Genomic DNA, 12,052 nt, shown 5'->3' with positions numbered 1-12,052 from the left:
AGCTTCAGTAGCATTAGTAGGTTTTGGGACCTCAGCATCTATGAACTCCTTCAACCCATTGTCATCTAACATTGCCTCCATCCTGTGTTTCCATGCAATATAGTTCGAGCTACCTTTAAGAGCATACTCGAATCACAATCCGTTGAAAGACATTTCAACTTTGACACCAAGAAAACACTGCTGCAATTTCAAATTCCACCAGCTCAAAACTCAACCGCTTCTGATCTAAAATTCATGAGAACAAAGTATTTCTCGTACAGAGATTGACTGTATGGGATTTTACCAGATATCTTACCTTCCAAAAGAAGGATGAATCGAGAGGCTACCTAGCCCGATTACAGAATCTGGCTGAAGAAATAAAATGTAATCACTTTCTGAATAATAGATCTGATGATAAACTCTACTCTAATACCATGTAGAAATTTTGAATAATATGACACTTATTCACATAGATTATCCAAATTATACACTATTGTGGAATACATGCACAATACATAATCTCCTCTACGTTGATCATCAATTTAGCAGCATTAAAAACAATGAAACATCAATCACATGCAAACATTAACACAGTATGTAACTTGGGGAAAGAATACAGCTAAAAACCCCACACTATTTGTATATTATAATGATTGAGAACATGTAACAATACATAGTACAATACTCCTCACAAGTACTCAGTACTATCTCACCTGTTACACACAAAACTAGCTCAGATCCGAACAAGTCACAGGTTCAAACCTCCTCCTGTTGCTTTGCCTGCCTCCGCTGCACAATCCTGCTTGAGAATCATGTGAGCACAAGCTACAATTGCCTAGATATTGACCCACACTACGCAATCCTCATTGGCATTACTCAATCCATGCATGTGCAAAATCTCATGCACAACTGATAGTCACAACTCACTCTTTCACTTAACTCTAACACCTATCCCTATTGAGCTATCCATGCACTGAGTTAACTGATGTATTCTTTAGTTGCTTTACGAGTTAATAATTAGTGAGTTAATTAATATTTAATTCACACAACTCATCACTAGTGTATTCTTTAGTTAGACTAAATACAACTAGTTCAACCAAGTCAAACTGAACACAACTCCATCAACTCCACATCCAACTCCACAGAACTCACATGCACGAGTTTTAACTAAAGTCCTCCATGCAATAGCTCAACTAACACATAAGAAACCATGTGATTCCTTCTATCAGCTGCATGTGCCACACCCGTAGCTCGAACTGAAGTGCTCCAAGAGAATAAGATAATGTTTTGAGTCCAAGCATTACTGAGGGCTAATAATATTTGACTGTTTCTATTTTTAGCCAGGCAGTCTAAAAATAGACTCTAATCACTCCGCTATGAACCAAAAATAGAAGTCCATCTATTTTTCCCAACATGACCAATCATCCATAAACAACATCCCGCAACTCATAGACCATGATCCATATGTCTAAAAATAGACATAGTCTAAAAATAGACTTTGTGCCAAAGGTAGCCTGCGGGCCCACTTAGTGAAGGCGACTCCTTTCCACTAAGCTCCATCATCTTGCTGCATTCTCAATAGAATGTGTTTGCAGATGCATACCTCATCATTCAGCAAGTCAAAAAAACTTTCCAAGCGAAGAATCCAAGGCTGAAAGCATACAGAGATGAAGTATGGAAGCTCAAGGACTCTTTTAATATTTTTATCATTTCTTACATCTCAAGAATGAAGAACCAACTTGCTAATTCCCTTTCTGTGTCCACTAGCACGTTTATTCCTCCTTTTTCTCCTAAGTTGACTTATGAAGTTTAGGTAAAATATAGACCATCTCTACCTGAGAATGTCAAAAATTGGAAAGTTTTTGAGGATGATGATGAAATCAGTAGGTTTTTACAAGTCATTGATGAATTTTATGAAATGCACATCGACCAAGAAAATGAAACCATGGAAGAATGCAACCAGTCCAAGCTAAAGGACGAGATTGGTTGGGAAAGCATTGTCCAACTGCCTAGTAAATATATACCCAAAGGATTGGTGCCCCTAGAGAATTTATTTGATCATAATGATGTACCTTATAAGCCTGTCAAAAAAGAAAATGAGTATGTTGTTCATAAACATAATATAGGGAGTCCAGCCCATTTGGAGTACATAAATCTATCCACTCACTTGTCTTCTGCCGAGAGTTCCAAGTATTGCACCCTGATGAAGCAATTTGTTGATATTTTTTCTTGGGAATATAGTGATCTTAAGACCTATGACACAAACACCATTTAGCATAAGAATCCACTGGAGAAGAACACCATCCCTTTTAAGCAGAAGTTAAGACCTACCAGCGCTCTCTTATTGCCTTTTATTGAAAAGGAAATCAGGAAGCCACTAGATGCAAATATTATAGTTCCCATAAGGTATTCAAAGTGGATAGCTAACCTTGTGGTACTAAGAAAGAAGAATGGAGAAATCAAGCTTTGTGTTGACTTTAGAAATCTGAACAAATGCTCTAGAGAAAAAAACTACCCCCTACCTAAGATGGAACACTTGCTGCAAAAAGTTTTAGGGGCTAGAGTCATGCCTTCCTTAGATGTATTTTCAGGTTACAATCATATTGTTGTACATCCAGAAGATTAGGAAAAGACTACCTTCACTACTGCTTGGGGCACTTTCATGTACTCCAAGATGCCTTTTGGACTGATGAGTGTTGGGGCTACTTTTTAGAGGGCCATGGACATAGCCTTTGTGGGAGAGAAGGACAAGTTTGTCCTTATTTACCTTGATGACATAATAGTCTTTTCTAGCAATCACAAGGACCATTTGCAGCATTTGAAGAAGGTGTTTCTAAAGTGCTGAGAGTTTGGAATTTCTATGAACTCAAAGAAGTCACAGTTTGCTCTAGAAGAAGGCAAACTTCTGGGAAATATTGTTTCTGTTGAAGGTGTGAAGATTGATCACGCAAGAGTTCAAGCAAATCAGACATTGTCTATCCCAAGATAAAAAAGGGACATTCAGTATTTCCTGGGTAAGATCAACTTTGTCGGGAGATTTATTCCAAAAACTAGTGAAGAAGATCACTTCCATGCTGAAGAAAGGACCAGAAATAAAATGGACAGATGTTGGAAGAAGCTCGTTTGAAGCCATAAAACAAGCTATCATAGAAGCTCCCACTCTAATCAACCTAGATTACACAAAGGAGTTTTATATCTTCTCTTTTGCCTCTTAAGATACACTTGTAGCAGTTATGTTGTAGAAAAATGATGAAGGCATAGAGCACCCTGTGGCCTTCTTTAGAAAAACTTTGAGGGATGCTGAACTAAGGTATGACCTTATTGAATTACAAGCTTATGCTCTCATAAATCTTTAAAGGAATTCATAATTTATATCCTACATTCCAAAGTGATTGCATATGTACCTTCAACCTCAGTAAAAAATGTTCTAACTTAGCTAGATATTGATGGAAAGAGAGCTAAATGGATTGCAAAATTCATAGAGTTCAACATAGAGGTGAAGCCCACCAAGCTTGTCAAAGGCCAGGGCTTGCCTAAACTTATGGGTGAGGAAAACTGCAGCTTGTTAGACATCAATTGCATGTGTTCAAATTCAGGTGATGAGAAAAGAGAGGAAGCAAAAGAAGAGCAAAAGTAGAATCAGTCTTTGGTTGAAAATCTAGCCACCTGTGAATGGTATTCCAGTATGCTTCATTTTTTACAGAAGCTAGAAGTCCCTCCAGGGCTTAGCTCAAGTCAATCTCGGGTCATTAAGCTTAAATCAGCCAAATTTTTCATTAATAAAAACCTACTTTATTTTAGAGACCCATCAAGAGTCCTCTTGAGATGTCTAGATAAAGGAAAATCTGTGGAAGTCATGCACTAGTTCCATTCTAGCATCTGTGGAGGGCATAATTATTGGAAAACCACAACCCATAAGATCCTGAGAGTTGGGTATTATTGGCCTAATCTTCTCTCTGATGTGTTTTCTTTTGCGAAATCTAATGACAAATGTTAGAGGTTTGCATGAAGACAACAACTCTCTACCCTTGAAGCTAGTACACGTCAATGGTTCCTTCTAGCAGTGGGGCTTGGACTTCATAGGTGAGATCAACCCACATTCCAGTGGCCAACACAAATGGATCTTGGTAGCCATTGATTATTTCACCAAGTGGATTGAGTCTATACCCACTAATTATGACAATCATCAAGTTGTCAAAAAATTCTTGAATGAGAATATTTTCACTAGATTTGGTTACCCAACCAAACTAGTCACTGATAATGCAACAGCTTTCAAGGCAAATGAATTGGTGGATATGTGTGAATCCATAGGCACTCAATTGGTGCATTGTACCTCATATTATCGTCAAGGCAATGGCCTAGCAGAATCATCTAACAAGAGTCTTGTAAGGATAATCAAAAAACTATTGGAGAACAAAAAAAAGAGCTGGGATTCAAAGTTGAAGTTTGCACTATGGGCTGACAGAGTTACCAACAAGAAGTCCACAGGAAATTCTCCATTTAAGCTAGTTTACAACGTTGATGCTATTTTTGCTATCCAGTTGATTCTCCTTGTGGCCAAATTTTTTCAAGAAGAACGGGATGAAATGAATGAAATGGTAAGGAGAATGAATAACCTGGTTGAATTACAGCAGATCAGAGGGAAGCTGGTTCAAAAGTCAAAATTTCATCAAAAGAAAATCAAAGAAACCTTTGACAGGAAGGCAAAAGTGGGCAATTTCCAAGTTGGTGATTAGGTTCTCAAATGCGATGCACTGAAGGAAAAGAAAGGTAATCATGGTAAGTTTGACTCCTTATGGATAGGTTCATTTGTCATCACTCAAATTCAGTAGAATAATACCTTTATTCTTCAGAGTCTGGAAGGAGAAGATGTTTTTGGTGGCCCACTCAATGAGGGGTTCTTGAAAGTCTATTTCATTTAAGGCTTTAATGAATTGATATTGTAAATACGTTTTCCAATTTTTATTTTCTACGTAAAATAAACTCCATGCCCAAAGGAAAAACAATAGATAGATTTGATTTTGGTTTTACAGGAAAGGCATTGGTCTGTGGTTCTTGAAACCTCACAGGGAGGCTTTCATCCCCAGAAGGAGGTAGTGTTATCCTTGTTGGCATGTGGCCCAAAATGGATCTAAATATGCTCTCTAGGTCTTCAAAAGTTAGTAAAATTAGGCCAAAGGTCAAAACAATCACATGAGGAGAGCCATTAGAATGGTCTAAAAGCACTATCGGGAGGCCAAAAACACATAAAAACAGTGAAAGAATGAGTATCAGAAGCATAAACAGTGAAATGCATAGCAGCCATCAGATCTGGCCAATCAACGGCCCAGATCGGATTGGCAGGTCACAATCAATGGTCATAATCGATGGCCACAATCGGTGGTCACAATTGGCGGTCGCAATTGGCAGAGGCAACCGCTAGATTGAGGGCGGACCGTATGAAACTTGCGATGGCGATCGGTGATGTAACATGGACCATTGATCAAGTGTGTAGATCGATGGCCCACGTTGCATCGAAGGATCACTATCATAAAATACAAGGAGTGCTTACATCAGCCCAGGGCATAAGCAATGTGTGATGCGATTAACCAAACCCAATGGTTATATAAATATTATTGTATAAGATTTGAGATCCGCTGAAAGGAATTTTCGTATGTATTTTCACATATTTTTTTACTTAACAAGATATAAAGGGATAGCGTCGATGCAATAAAACCTGGACCCGAAGGGGTTCATGAATGAAAATATAAAAGCCAAATTTTCAAGATTTTTAGTGTTTTGAACATATTTCAAAATACAAAGAGAAGACTGCAAATAGGGCATTTGCGACTTGCGATAGCGATAAGGATGGACCCGATAGAGGAATAGATTGTGTTTAAGGACTTTTGAAGTCTGAAATGAATAGAGTGTGGTAGGATTTCACAGGGTTGTAAAGTTTCTCTGTGTGAAACAAAAAACAGTCATTGTTAGTATTTGAAAGGATTTGAAAGGCCCAAAGACCCATTCCATCACAGAACAGAGGCCAAGAAATAGAGACTGAGAGACAGAAGGCTGGAAGGGGAAAGGCAACAGCGTAACACAGTCAAACCAACAAATGATCATGGAGCATCGCTGGCATGAGCAAGCCACCTAAAAGTGCAGCGCATTTACTAGAATTTGGTTACTATGTTGTTAGAAAAAGAAACCTCCGAGCTTGTGCATGTCTAGTCATGGCATCAAATAGTTAAAAAGACAGACGGGATAGATTAAGATACCTCGAGCCTTTGAGAGCTTGGAAGCATTGTAAAAGGCCTATAAATGGCTAAAAATTAGAAAGATGAAAGGTTGAACCTTTGGAGACTGTGGAGACTCTACTCCTTTAAGCTTCTCATCTTCATTCCAGCAATATAAGCTTCTTTTGCAGTTACATATTCAATTTCCATCTTCTCCTTTGTTCTAAGCTTGCACTTGAATAGGTTATTCATGTTTTCTTCAGTGCCTAATGCTAGATAACTGTCATCTTATCTCTGCATTGATAAATTAGATTTTTAGACTTCATTTACTTCATGTAGATAGCCATTCATATGTGTTTATGTATGCATCTTCTAGTAGAGTTAGTACTCTCCATCTATCCACTGAATCTATGAACTATTGAACATGAGTGGTCTAAATATTTGTAAAGCTAAGGGTTTTCATGCATGTCTTGAGTGAAAATAGAGTTCAAACAATCATATGACTTGATCCAAATCATCATCCATTTCAATAGTTTAGAGAACAATATTGAAGATTTTTATGTTACCAGGCATCTCCGAGCTACAACCTAGGAGAGCCTCCTAGAGTGATAACAGGACCAACAATCATCAAGTGTGAAAAACAAATATATATCAAACTAAAAAAAATCCATGTCTATCATGTAGGATAAAAACAGATTAAGACTTGAAATCATTTTATATAAGGAAAAATATACGCAAAGGAAACTAATTTGATCTATTGTAATACAAATGATAATGAGGTAGAGATATTTAATAAGACTTTAGGAAAACATAAGATTATGTTATGTAGAGACAAGTTCGGTGTGGTAAATAATTCATTTCCACTTTAAGGGGGAGAGTTGGAGATAATAGAGAAATGAATGTTCTAGATTTGTGTCAGTTCCGAGGTGTTATTCTAGAATTTTTTGTTTTTGTATGTTCATGATTTGTAGTTGAGTCAGAGTATTTATCCTCTAGGTTGTTATGTCTATCAAGTAAATTAATCCCATCACCATATAATAGGACACATTGTCATGCACTTGTGAATGAGGAGACCCATGTGCGAAGTAATATAAATCTCATTTTACTAATTCTTTAGAATCCATATTTCTTTAAGCACAAAATGCATGTACTTAAATAAGTGGAAACATATTCTTGACATCTCAATCATAAACTTCAACAAATTTTCATTCTGAAGAGTTAGCTACCCTCCATGTAAGTTGGTAGCTCACTAACATAATAAATATTTAAATATCTTGCTGATATGTTCACTATTTACGTGAAACAAGTAATGTGTTCAAGGGACTTAAATACAAGACTGTGGTTGACATCGGTGATGGATAACTTTGTAGATTTTGATATGAAGGCTTTAAAATCAAAATCATTTTTTTTATCTTTTAACTTAATTATGAAACAATGTTTCGATAATATGTATTCTTATGAGAGTAACATATATATTGCTATACAATTTAATGTTGTCAAAAATAATATATAGATGATACATCATAAATTTTAAACAATATGATAATTTATATATTAAGAACGACAATATTATATATATTTCAATGTTAAATTGTGTATGCACCCATGACATCTTTATTATGATTGTAGATTTGAAAAATATTTAAAATTTGATGCGTTATGAAACCAACTAAGAAAAAGATAGAAAAGATAGATCAACGACTTCAAAGTCATCATCTTCAAGGGGCAACCTCCTTTACATTACACAAATGAAAAATTCTTGGATGATGCAAATGACAAGACCTCCTTCCTATATATAGGAGTCTAAGGGGTCCCAATACAATAAAATCCTACATAACAATAACATTGTAAGGGCACAACAATAACAATAGTAGGCTTCTATGGGACATAATAATAACAAAATTGGGACTATATGGGAACAATGATACAATAAGGGGGTTGTACTAATAATAATAAGGGGTTTCACCAGTAGTATAGGGACCTAACATGCCCCTCTCCTTCAAAACGTGTTGTCCTCAATGCTTGAGTAGTCTTTGATGCTTCTTTATAAAATTATCATCCTCCCATGTGGAATATCTAGCAAGTAGGTTCTTCCACTTGATGAGATACTCTGAAATTGATTGATTGCATAGCCTTAAAGTTCTTGTTTCCATGTCTTCTTCAGGTTCAAATATGATTTTTCCCTCCTCATCAAGTTCCAACAATATTGTTTGAACTGGGACCTTATCACCTATAGCCTTCTTTTAGCATGAAACATGGAAAACTAGGGGCACTCAGGAAGATGCAAGAAGATCCATTTGTATCCCATAATACCAATCTTTTGCAACATTTTATAAGGAGCATACTACTTTGCTGATAATTTATTATCCTTCTTAGCTTGCTTTAGGGACATTTTTTTGTATGGTTGTAGTCATAAAAATAACAAGTTGCTTATGTCAAAACTTTTTTTGTTGTGATGTTGATTTGCCTGTTGTTTCATTCAATTCTGCACCAAAGTGGGGTTATCCTTTAAAATTTGGAGAATTTGTTGTTGATGCTCAGTACGATCTTTCACTACTTGAGCCCTTTTCTTCTTGATATGTTCTTCTATCTTGAGAGTTTGAGGAGCGGTAATTCCTACCTATGCATTACAATATATGGTCAGATTCATTTGTTGATGCTCGATTTGAAATATCACTTCTTGAACATTTTTCTTCTTGATATGTCCTTCTATATTGAGAGTTTGATGAGTGGTAATTCTTGCCAATGCTTTACAAGATATGGTCGGATTAATTTCTTCCTTCTCTGGGGTTGGTTCCTAGTGTTCCTTGATCCTTTTCTTCCTCCTCTTCACAACCAATGTAAAATAATTTCTTCTGGGCACACTTATGAACTTTAGTGTATTTCTATCACAATTGTAACAAAGGAAATTTTATCCTTTTTCTTCCTATTGTGGTGGTGTCAACCATGTATGTTGTGGAATGCTAGGAGCAACAACAATTAAATATTTATAATTGTGAGTGGTAGGATTTTTTGTTTCCATAATTTTTCTTTCAATTTTTTTTTAACCTAAATGACTTCTCCAATGAATCAGGTTCCCAAAGAAGAACATCATGTTGAATGTTATCCTTTAAAGTCCCTATGAAGACATTAATCCTTTGCTTCTTTGGAATATTATTTACCCTTATATTCAATTTTTGGAAGTCCTAAAGGTGTTTCTCTTTGTATCCTCATAATGTGCTATCATTTCCTCCATGAATATTGACCAGTTGAAAAGTGGTTTATGAGAACAAATCCATTTATACCATAAAGATTGATTCAGTTCTAAATATAAAGATGCAATATGTACCTTTTGTAACACTTGCACATCGTGTAGATCAAAGTATTTCTCCATACGTAGTATCTATGTTATGGGATCCTTGTCATCAAAATTCCTCCTATCGATCTTCAGAGTATGGTGGGTCTTAGATATAATGCTAGGTTCTATGAAATCATCATTAATATTTATTTCTTTCTCATCATGAGTTTCTTCTACTATCTTTTTGTCATTAGGGGGATTTTCTTGTAGCATCTTTGTCCCACCTTCCTTCAAACCTTTTATGTCATTCTTCAAATATTACATGCCTTTCCTTAAATATCCTTCCCTAGCATTGATATTAGCTTCCATGGTACATATAAACTATCTATATTAGCTTCGATCGCATTCTTCAAATCATTTGTCCAATTTTTCTTACTAGGTGTTTCTATTTTCTTGATTCGAGACATTATTTTTCTTTCTTTTAATAGATCGATCGTGAATCTATTGTATCTATGAAATTTTAGATCTCCAAGGTCTAAAATTGCAATCTGTGGTAGCCCTATGATTCCTCTTTCCAACACCACCATTCTAATTGAAATTGGATTCTCCAAGAAAGTGTTATGCCCAATCTCCGAAGATGACTTATTTATACAATTTTTCAATAGAGTGAAATTGTACGAAGTGCCACATGTCATTGTTTCAACCTTCACACCTGAAAACGATGCACAAAAACTATAGTATGTTCTATTTTTGTAAATTCTTACGAAATTTCAATGTGATACATAAATATAAAGTTATGACGATTTTCCCAAGGTCACATGTTTGGAAAGTAATTCGTAGCCCTATAAAATCCCTAACTTCCTTGGATCATATCTTTGGAAATGTAGCACATAAATATCTAAAATTTTCACCCAAGTATAATCGATATTTTTCTCAAATGGGTTTTTGTTTTAGCGTCTGAAACTTCATAGAAAAAGGTTGTAGAAAAAATTCCATGATGACCTTTTTTGGATCAGCAAAACCCTAGAATCCAAAGCATTGATACCAAATGTTATGAAACCATCTCACAAAAAGATTGAAAATATAGATCAACAAAATCAGCCTCTTCAAGGGGGAAACCTCATTTACATTACACAAATGAACAATTCTTGGAGGATACAAATGACAAGGCCTCCTTTCTATATATAGCAGTCTAAGGGGTCCCAATACAATCAGAGCCTACATAACAATAATATTCTAGGGGCACAACAATAACAATAGTAGGCTTCTATGGGGCATAATAGTAACAACATGGGGACTATATGGGCACAATAATACAATAAAGGGGTTTCACTAATAATACGCAATGGGGACTATATGGGCATAATAATACACTAGTAGTATATGGACCTAACACGATGCATAACAACGAGGTTAAAAGAATACTCTTAAACTCCCAATTGTGGATATGATTTCAATGTATTTTCAAATTCTAAAACCAATATATATCCATCTTAACCATGGATCTAGAAAGCATATATACGGATAAAATTTCTTAAGCTGCAAAACCACTTTTAAGCAGAAAAATTGAAAAAACATTTGTAATATTTGATGCCTAGTGTGTGTGTGTGTGTATAAGTTTCCTTTCTGAATTCATAAATGGATTGAATGACTTCAAAATGCCATTATGCACTTGGCTTGTGTATACTACATAATTTAAATTACATATTAGACAACTCTTTATTGCACTTTAGAAAAAACTTACTAAAAAGTATACCAAAAAGGGATCGAAATATAGCTAAGTAATACTAGTTGAAATGTTTTTAGCATAACAATTTATTTTTGTCATTTTTTTAAAACCATTTTAATATATACATAATTGAGATCAAACATTTTACCTAATGTGGAAATATTTTATCTATACAAATTATCCACATTAATTATTACTGTTATTAATATAGTTTTAAATCCACCTCAAGGGGGTTGTAGGAGTAGAAGAGGCAATGTTTCACTCTCATGAACAAATAGAGACTTAGTTAGGGTCACATCCAATGATAAGCAAGAATAACTACCTTTGTGGAAAGGAATGGAGTTGAAAATTGATAGAAAAATCACCAAAATTGTAGTGTTTGACGATTCTTTGATTGCAATTCTTAAAATGATGAAAGCACAAGAATTGTTGAATTTAGATCTCCACCCAACTCTCCAAATGACAATCTTACTATCCGAACAATTTGAGCATATCAATTCTTTTTATGTCTTAAGGAATGAATTCTAAAGAAGACTAATTAGAAAATAAAGGAGCCACCTTAAACCAAGGGGATCCATAAATAAATTAAAGCATTTCAACTATGTTTGATTTTCCATGATATATCTAAGTGCTACAGTGAAAATATTCCTCATTAATATTGAAATAAGCGATAGTAATATGGCATCAGTTGTGAAGGCAAGTAATGTTCATATAACATGTGCATCAGGTGGAAGCATGATGCATAATGCATAAGGGGGATTCTTGAATGGTCAAATAACATTTATATGAGAGGACGATGGCTTATATCAACCTCACATTGTGTTGTGGTTTTATTTATATAAAGGAGAGTTTAAT

The sequence above is a fragment of the Pinus tabuliformis genome, chromosome 8, assembly GCF_031772625.1.
Source record: "Pinus tabuliformis cultivar Carrire ecotype Pingquan chromosome 8, CPIR1, whole genome shotgun sequence".
NCBI classification, from domain to species: domain Eukaryota; kingdom Viridiplantae; phylum Streptophyta; class Pinopsida; order Pinales; family Pinaceae; genus Pinus; species Pinus tabuliformis.
The sequence above is the reverse complement of the archived record's forward strand: the minus strand, read 5'-3'. Positions refer to the sequence as shown.